This window comes from Engraulis encrasicolus, chromosome 12, assembly GCF_034702125.1.
Source record: "Engraulis encrasicolus isolate BLACKSEA-1 chromosome 12, IST_EnEncr_1.0, whole genome shotgun sequence".
Taxonomy (NCBI): domain Eukaryota; kingdom Metazoa; phylum Chordata; class Actinopteri; order Clupeiformes; family Engraulidae; genus Engraulis; species Engraulis encrasicolus.
Window position 1 is genome coordinate 22,184,776 of NC_085868.1, and position 10,000 is coordinate 22,194,775.

Genomic DNA, 10,000 nt, shown 5'->3' on the forward strand with positions numbered 1-10,000 from the left:
TCTCTCTCTCTCTCTCTCTCTCTCTCTCTCTCTCTCACACACACACACACACAGACACAGACACAGACACAGACACAGACACAGACACACACACACACACACACACACACACACACACACACACACACACACACACACACACACACACACACAGACACACACACACAGTACAGCTGCTGTGCTGAGTAATGGCTGGAGAGTGTGTGGTGAAATGGCCCATTACTGTCCGAGAGAGACGCTCAACGCTTGATTAGTGGAGGAAGAATGTACTGTGTGTGTGTGTGTGTGTGTGTGTGTGTGTGTGTGTGTGTGTGTGTGTGTGTGTGTGTGTGTGTGTGTGTGTGTGTGTGTGTGTGTGTTATTGGCTTTTGTGTGTCTGCCCACACACTTAAGAGTCATAAATGTAGTCCAAGCTACTCACTCTCTCTCAATCTTAGCCGGTCAGTATGTTTACACACTTGTAAAGGAAAAGAAATGATACTTTTCTAGCTTTCATGCCTTTATTCCAGGGGTGGAGAACGTTTTTCATTCGAGGGGCCACTTGAAATTCCTCCAAGGGCCATAAAAGTCCTCCGAGGGCCATACTATGAACACAAACCAGGATTCCCCCTGCACTTTAGGCCTATATTGAAGGCAGCCAGCTTTAAAACAGACCTGACCTTCTCTAGGGGCCCTGTATATAACTTAATTGTATTGAAACTATAATTTCTAAGATTCATTTTCAAAATATTTCATATTTCATGTGAAGCTGCATAACATTAAAATGATATCAGGGGCCATAAACGGCCCTGGAGACATAGGTTTCCCACCCCTGCTTTATTCGGACAGAGTGACAAGGAATGAGTAGGACAGACAGAGTACATGTACATGTATTTTGGGAAGGATCAGGAAATCCCAAAAGTAGTGTGAGGGATGCGCGCATATCTGGCAATACAGGCGTTGGATCAAACAAAAGACGCGTAAAAGAAGTGTGAAAGACAAAGAAGAGTGAAAAAGGTAACGTTCGTAAATGGGGAGCATGGATTCTGCAATTTTGCGGAATCCTCTGGGAAGTTACGAAAAATATCACACAGTTCACCGTTAAGATGCTTTCTCCAGTAGACACATATCCTCTACTGCAGTAACAGCACACTGTCGGTTGTGGAATTTTGGAAGTTTCCATACCAAATTCTTTGCCTACGAGCTTTGGTTATCCAGGCTATCCCCCCACAGGAGCACTGTGGGGTGTAATCATTTCCTCAAGGGCACCTCAACCTTGGATTAACGTCCAGGACAGCAGGGCCGGTTATTCACTCCTGGCCTCCTGTCCTGGCTCAAACCACATGTTTCCGCACTGGCACAGCAATTTTACACCAATAATACCTGCACTTTAATAATAATCATAATAATCACAGTCCATTGCCAAACGAACAAGAGCGCCCGTTATTCCGTCCGTCCGTCCACGACCACATTTTTTTTCCAGCTATTACAGCAATTGTGTGCTGTGCTGGTACCTGTCTGCAGAAACCTTCGAAACTGAAAACCGAACCAAACCAAACCAACTCCCTAAAACACCAGGTCACATCTGCTGCCTGGTGCAAAACCTTAGCTGACATAAACGCTTTAATAATCCTGTTAGGCGTTGTAGCCTAATGGCTGCCATATGGTGGGTGTGCCATCGTGAGTATGATGGGTTGGTATGCTTCCCCCCCCCTAAGACACTGACACTGACGAAGGCAACAGCCGAAATGTCCAGAAAATGTTGTCTTCTCCTGCTGCTAAAAACAACTGAAAATAAAATGTAACCAGAAATGCACTCAGAGAGAAATGCACTCAGACCTCTGCCAAGGAAGATGTTTGATAGAACATTTGACTATGTCACACCCTATTTTTTTCAAGTTTTTCTGAAACTCGAATGTCAAAATTCACCCTATCTCGCAATGGTGAAGAATCTTTAAAAAGGTCCTGGTTCCGGATCACCATCAACATGTAATCACTTTTCCCTTTGGTCATTTTCAGCAACTCCACAAAGTTTCATCAAAATCCGTGAACAACTTTTTGAGTTATCCTGTTGACAGACAGACAGACAGACACACAGACAATCAAACAGACGGACAGACAAACCAACACAACAAAAAACATGGCGAAGGTAATAAAATAAATTTAACTGCCAAAAGAACATGTTGAAGATTGTAATCCACATTTCTTACCAAACTGATAATCCACTAAAAACGCACCGTGGGAAAGGTTAAATAATGACTTACAGATATACCCTACCAATGGAGGTTCTATTTTTCATTGACATTGGAACAGAGAGAGATACTTTTACCTTACAGCACACTACTTTTAGCAGACGCAGCTTTTATCCAAAGTGGTTTACAAAGATACATAATTAGCAACATGTAATGCGTGGAGGAGGAAACAGACACCGGCAGCAAAGCAGGCCTAGTCTGGCGGCAAACGCCATACTCAATCACAAGTGTGATCGAGTCTGGGGACCAACTGTACATTATCTCGTAGGGAGGTGTGGTTTCCGTAGCCGTTGATTGGACGGCACGAGTGTCCATCACTCGCCAGAGAGAACCCATGCTGCCTTGCGCGCGATGACGTGTGTATATCGCGACGAGGAAATTATCTGCAAGAAGCCACAGAAATTGAAGAAGCTAAAACAGTCTAGAAATCAACAATGGCGCCAGACGATTTTTGCCGTTTGTGCAAGACAAATGAGAAGGACCACCATCTACATATGGACATTCAACTGACATGTTCGCAGTGAAAAAAGAAACAACAATTTCGAACAGGCTGGCGTTCCTACGCTTGATTGTATCCTCCGTGTCGGGACAGTCAAGGAGATGTTGTTCGCGTTGCGCCTCAGTCATAAACAGGCTCGGAGGGGTTCACCTAATATTCAGGCAATGGGAGGAAGAATTCAAAGACGGCAACGTCTCCAAAAGGCCACGCGAGCCAACGCCATCGACGACACCGAGGGATTTGAAAAAGACATTGCCAAACCCACCGACTCCAAGTGCCAACTCAGGTATCCAGTTTACTCTGTTCAATCGCTCCAACTGGTAGCTCCAGCTCCTTAAATTCAATGCTCGCTCACTATTACATTATAATCTCTTCATAGACAACGTAACAGTTCTTGTTTAGGTTTTCTTACTGATCTGCCATTAACTAGTCATTTAAAAAGTCCAGAAAATGAGCACGGTTTGGTAGTTGTCCCAGTCAATCGATAGAGGGGAGAGCATTTCACAGCCCCCCTACACTCACTGACACGACCCTCACTCCAACCCTCCCCCTTACTGTATTAATTTACCATAATGTGTACTGTAATAATGGGCCTAGATTATCTGAACATATTCTGTTTTTAATAGCCTAAGCCCTTGGTATCCACTTATTTCTTTTAAACAGATGATGGCAGGCACTGACAAGGAGCTGGGCATAACAAGACCAAGTGGAGCTCACCATGTGGACATGACAAGACATCCTCACCTTGGTGGACACACTGCAAGAGGCAGAACTTTTTAAACAGAAACCAGGTCGCACATCTACTGCATTCCCTGGCTTCCGAAATGACTTGTTGGCAAAGCTCGATCACAAGGCACTGTGGACGTGGATGAGCAGCAAACTGAATGAATGGAGCAGTGTCCTTTGAGTTATTTGTACTGTTTGTCTAGCCAGGAAACACCCATGCTGCCTTACAGGCGACCGTCAATGTTGGTACGGCGTCTTCAAAATGTGAATGCCAAAAATTATTAAAATAAGTTTTACTTAATTACTTTTCTATTTTCTTGCTTTGAAATAGTTTGTTATTCTTGTTTGTTATTCTAAGTCATTGTCCTTCATTAAAATCATTTCATTTACCAAACTGTCTCTTCATTAGTTTTCAGGGAACACATTACAACATGTAGTTTAAAAATGTAAAAAGTATTTATTCAGAATGATATTTACAATATATACAAGTGTGCAGTTATTTACAATTATTTACAGTGGCTCTGTACTTAATCTGATAATGGAAGCATGGATAAGCCTGACTCAATGCTGCTTAGAGAGGTTTCAGCATCCTCATCCTCAACATCAAAATACACTGGAAAGTCCATGTCTGGTGACAGGTATGGTTTTTCAGGAATGTCAGGGAATTCACACACACATCAAAATCTTTAAATACTTTGTGAACAATGCGTAGGATGTCCTGGCCATGTTTTATGTCAAATACAGGGAGATTCTGCATGACAAGTCATGTCATATCACAGACTTTTCAAAACTGAGTAAATTAGTACATTGCTGAAACCATTGCAGAATGAGGCATTTGTGTAAAGGTGTTCACCTAGTGCAATCAGGCTATCCCTATACTCCTCCAAAAGCTGTCTGACCAGTCCCTGCTCTTCAAATGTGACATTTCTGCATTTGACAGGTGACGGGATTTGTTTGGGTATTTCAAAGTTGGGTTTTGGCACAGAGCAACAGTCAGAGTTACACTTGCATAATGAGTGACAATAGGTGCAGCAGGAATGGCCAGGCTCCACACTGGACCCGTGAGGCTCAAAATGTACATACAGGGCTTTCCTAAAGCAGCCATTTAGACTTTCTTTAAGCATCGTTTTCTCCTCGTGTTTATTGTCCGGCAGTATATATTGACTGGTGACATCTCCACTCCTTTCTCTGTCAAGTCCTTCACGAGCCAGTCGAAACAGTCCAGTGACTCACTCGAAAGTCGTCTTATGGAGAGTCTGATGTTGGGTCGATTGGGGCTGGCAATGATGTCAACTGGGTTTTGGAGTTGGAGCGGTCTCCTGACAATTTCTCTTGAGTGCAATTCCGCAGACACAGTCAATGCCAGTACCGGTGTTTCTACAAAATAAGAGAATACAAGAACAACATCACAACATGGAAATCATTTGCATTACAGTCATAGCTGTTCAGAATTGTGGCTTCAGAGCTTATGGGTTGTCAACAGTCCTATTCTCTGGTGTCTCCACTACTTCTTACCTGTCAGCCCCCCCCCCCCGGTGTTGTCGTGGGTTACCTGCCCCCCCCCCCCCCCCCCCCCACCCCACCCCCACCCCCACCTCCACTTCCCCGACTACTCTGCCTGTACACTTGGGGACACCGCTCCTGTCCCCTGACTTGGTGGACAGATCAACAGGCACCAGCAACAGAACTTTCTTTTCTCGAGGTGTGCATTGGCCTGTGAGATACACTCTGCCAGGACACTACGTCAGAACACTCCGCTTAGGCCTACTTTTTCATACACTGAATACATTGCATGATATTTTAACTGTACTATGAAAAGAGCAATGCCAAAGCATCAAAGCGTTACTTGATTATTGCATGTAATTTTTGTAATGTCAAAATGTCAGAAAGTTTAGAACACTGCATAATCAATGGGGTGAGAGGTGTGATATCACAGTAGCAATACCATGATTAGAAAAACTGCCTCTTCAAAGATTAATGAGTTGAGCGAGTTAAAGTTTTCAGTGAAATAAAATGTCTTCGGTAGGTAAGGTTAGAATGATCTGAAAAAAGGTGTTAATATTAGCCACCTGGTTTCACGATGGCTCTCAGTTCCCCAACCTCGCAAAGCTTTCCCTAAAAGCCTTCCGTCCTTTCTCAGCCTCCTGTTTGAGAAAAGAAAACCACAAGTAAAGTGTAGAGATGTTAGTCATTTGCAGTGGAAAATGATTGCCCTTCTGAAGTTAGGCCTGCTTAACAAATGTAGCAAAAACATATTTTTCTCAGGTAGGCTGATGATACTTGTGCACACAACCGAGAGCTGTGCTACTCAAGTCTGCACACTGCTGGATATGCTCCAAAAAATAAACTGTATTAATTAAAACACGCAATATTTCGATCACCCTGGATCTTAATCAGGCATATGGGTAACAGGAAGGAGCTGTGGCCTATAACTTATCAGATGACCTTATTTTACACCCGTCCAGGCAGGGCACCAAAAGGTGTCAGTCAATTAGACAGACTGGTGTCTTGACCTGTGCCTATTCATACAAAAGGCAAAACATTACATTACACTTAGGGCCTAGTTAGGGGGTAGTTAGGTTAAGCATGGAAGCTCTCTCTCTGTCTCTCACCTAAGTTATATCCCCGATGAAGATCCTGGGCATGTTTTGATAAGAATACGTGAAATATAATCAGGGGGGAGTGCATGCATATGATAAGAACACGTGAAATATAGGCTAATCAGGGGGAGCCCATGGGGCTATACGTCTGAATCCCATGCAGCCATAGCTTCTTCAACTGCAAGGAGTTTTTGGATTTGCGCACCCTACCCAAACGACTAAAGCTGTGCTACTTAAGCCTTTACTCACTGTAACATTAAATTGATATCGAAAATGAACCCATAATGTGACATTGTGACAACCACAGTAGGTACAGACATAAGGACAATGATATCAAGAAATAACACTTACCATTTATATGAGTAAGATGGACTTCATCGACAACTAGTATACGCCGATCAGGTTGGTCTTGTATACATCGGTGGCTAGCATGTCCTCCCACTTCGCGCTCAGCCAGGCCTCGGGACTGCCAAACAGAATCTTATAACGGCATCATCTCTCAATCGCCGTTTCATCGTCTTGACCCAAATGTGTTGCAGATATTCCAAGGTCGACTGCGTCCTTTATTTGGTCCTACACCAATGCTATTAATGGCGAAACCACAGCAACGACCGGGGTCTCGCTAACCCCCATTACCTTAGTAACCAACGGAGCGAGTTGGTAAATCAGACTTTTACCAAATCCAGTCGGTAGTAAGGCTAACACATCTTCCTTTCCGCTGACAAACGACTCTAACGCTAAGCGCTGTTCGTTTTTCAAAGCGAAATTACGTTCCAAACTATTCAAAACACTGTCCAGAGCTTCTCCGAAAGATTGCTTCGCTTCGGCTGCCGCCATGATGGATTCGCGAAAAAACTACTAGCAACTAACTTCCGTTTGTCGAGTAGTACGCGTCATCGTCTTTCGTGCCTCCTCGCTCTGTGATTGGCCCCCGTTTCGATGTAAAGATTTCTGCCTTGGTCCCCAGGCTGTCCAGCAATTCGAAAAGAATGCGCAAGGCAGCATGGGTACTCCCAGGCTAAAGCAGGCCATTAATGAAGCCATATTGCCACGTGTGTTGTACGTGCTGATGCTTTTATCTACATTATCTTCTACAGGTCCACAAGCGAGAGAGAGAGAGAGAGAGAGAGAGAGAGAGAGAGAGAGAGAGAGAGAGAGAGAGATATTTGGGGCAATTCCAGGTACAATCATGAGTACAACATATATCCTCTGTACACCACATTTTATGAGGGTGCACTACAGTGTGTGAACTGTGAAGCTTACAAGTGCTGATTTTTAACTTCAAAAAAACTTTAACATGCCGTACCAACAATGGCATGCTGTAATAGTCATTGAAAGGTTAATTACCATAGTAATACTCTACTATGACATAACACAGGGCTTTTAGTAAGGCGCTATGACTCGGTCATTGCCATTCTGGTAACAACAAATTTATCATTTGTTAATACATTAAATACATTTTACACTCTACAAATGTCACATTGCTTTCAGGACCTGTGCACTGTGCTGCCAAGTAGGATTTTCACACAGCTGTGTTTCACTTTTTTTTATTTAATAAACATTCTTAAAATGTCAGATATGATTTGCCAGTGAGTGTCTGAGTTCTGGCGGCTATGGCAACACAGGTTACAAAGCAATAAATGCATAATTTATTCCAGTTGTGGAGTTGTCTTTTTAAATAAACCTTTGAAACATCTGTTTGTATTTCGGCTAGGGTGTGTGTGTGTGTGTGTGTGTGTGTGTGTGTGTGTGTGTGTGTGTGTGTTTGTGTGTGTGCATGTGTGTGCGCGTGCCTGCGTGTGTGTGCATGTGTTCATTCAATGACTGCACTTCGCTCTACTTCACCTAGAGCAAAGGGTCTCGTAAAAACCAAAGAGGGGAGCATTAGTGTTTCAGAGTCAAATTCAGCGTTTTGACTTCAGGCCTCAGAGAGACATTTTACAGAGAGAGACATTTTGAAACTCACTATACTGGTCTGATCAAGCAATGCAAAAATGTATTTGTGCTTCTTGTGTTAGTATCTGACGAGATGATTCAACCAATGACTACAACATGAAGTCATTCACTGAACTCGACAGATAAACTCAATAAGCAACCTGAGTAATTCATGGATCTTGAAATTCAATACATTACATTACATTTAGCTAACACTTTTATCCAGAGTGACTTACATTTACTATTTCTCAGGGTACTGGTTACAGTCCCCTGGAGCAATGTGGGGTTAGGTGTCTTGCTCAAGGGCACTTCAGCCATGGATGCAGGTGTAGGGAGAGGTCAGGTGGGATTCGAACCTACAACCCCCAGATTGAAAGACTATCTCCCTAACTGTTAGGCCACGGCTGCCCCTATACACATCATGAAACTCACTGGACTGTTCTAGTCTGGTCTGGTCTGATCAAGCACTGCAAAATGTATTTTAAAAAATAAAATAAATTACACTTAGCTAATGCTTTTTATCCACAGCGACTTACAGGAGTATTGGTTTCAGTCCTTGAAGCAGTGTGGGGTTAGGTGCCTTGCTCAAGGGCACCTCAGCCATAGGGAGTGGAAGGGTGGGACTTGAACCTGCAACCCTCTGATCTAAACCCCATCTCCTTAGCATTAGGCCACGACAGCCCCACATTTTTGTTCTTCTTATGGGAGGATCTGACAAGATGATTCAACTGATGACTACAACATGCAGTCAGTCAACTCAACAGCCCAACTGAAGAAGCAACTTGAGTAATTCATGGATCTTGAAATGCAATACACACAAAGGCATCAGCATTCAGCACACATCGGCACACATTCCAACAAACACATGCAAAACACACATACAATACGTACTGTAGGCTGTTGTGTTATTCATCAGTTTTCTCACCAGTCTTCAACTCTGGAGTCAAATCTCTCTCTCTCTCTCTCTCTCTCTCTCTCTCTCTCTCTCTCTAGATCAGGGGTTCCCGACCTTTACCATGATGAGGCCCCCCATAAACCAGTAGATTTCATCCAAGTCCCCCTTAAGCCACTTCTGTGCACTGCCTTTCACAAGTCTATGTAGTTTCTGCATCCTTGAGTCCATGCAGTTACAGTATTGCATAAATGATGCCATTTCAAAGAGCGGAATAGAGCCCAATGTTCGTAAAATGGGAACATTGTTTGGTTTTTCCTTCAAACCTGCTGAGGCCCCCCAAGTCCCCTCTCGCAGCCACCTCCCCAGGGCCCCGGGCCCCCATTTTGAAAACCACTGCTCTAGACCACCTGCTGTGCTGCAGTGAGCGAGAGTGGTGCCCAGTGCTTGTTCAGGTGTCCAAGCTGGCCTTGGCTGTGGTTCAGGTGAGGCGGGCACCCAGGGCCCTAGGGAACCAAGGCCAAAAGGGGGAGGCCCAGGGGCAGCGCACCCACCCAAGGCCTCTCCTGCCTGGGTGTTTTTCACATACGCCTTTTTTATTTTTTGCTGCGCAGACAGGACCTGCCATGTCCAGCCACTGTTGTCAGATGGAAAATGCTGAATTATCATACTAAAGCCTCTTTTTTGGGTTTTTTTTTGGGAGGAAATTATCATTATAATTATTATTATTATTAATATTTTCACCGGTTAACGTTGATCCGGTCGACTATCGGTTAACCGGTTACCGGTTAACATCCCTAGTACATTTCACACACCCATATACAGCATGTATACAAGACATATGCACTCACAAAGACAAACAGCAACAAGCATTCACGTGTACAGAAACAGTTTAACATTTTAAACGTTTTTACACCTGTGCTAACACATAGGCTACACACATGTGTCTTGGCGTGGTGCGGGTTAAGTGCACGTATAGCTTACGCTGGCACCATGGCACAGCTTCCTACTTTTCTACAGTCAGCTCAGTGTATGTGTGTGTGTGTGTGTGTGTGTGTGTGTGTGTGTGTGTGTGTGTGTGTGTGTGTGTGTGTGTGTGTGTGTGTGTGTGTGTGTG

General features: G+C 43.9%; 1 protein-coding gene across 2 annotated transcripts in view; it reads right to left on the reverse strand.

Moving 5' to 3' along the window:
- Positions 1 to 10,000, reverse strand: part of cdk15 (cyclin-dependent kinase 15) — a 98,229-nt gene that overhangs the window by 4,394 nt on the left and 83,835 nt on the right. The gene's annotated exons all lie outside the window — the stretch shown is intronic.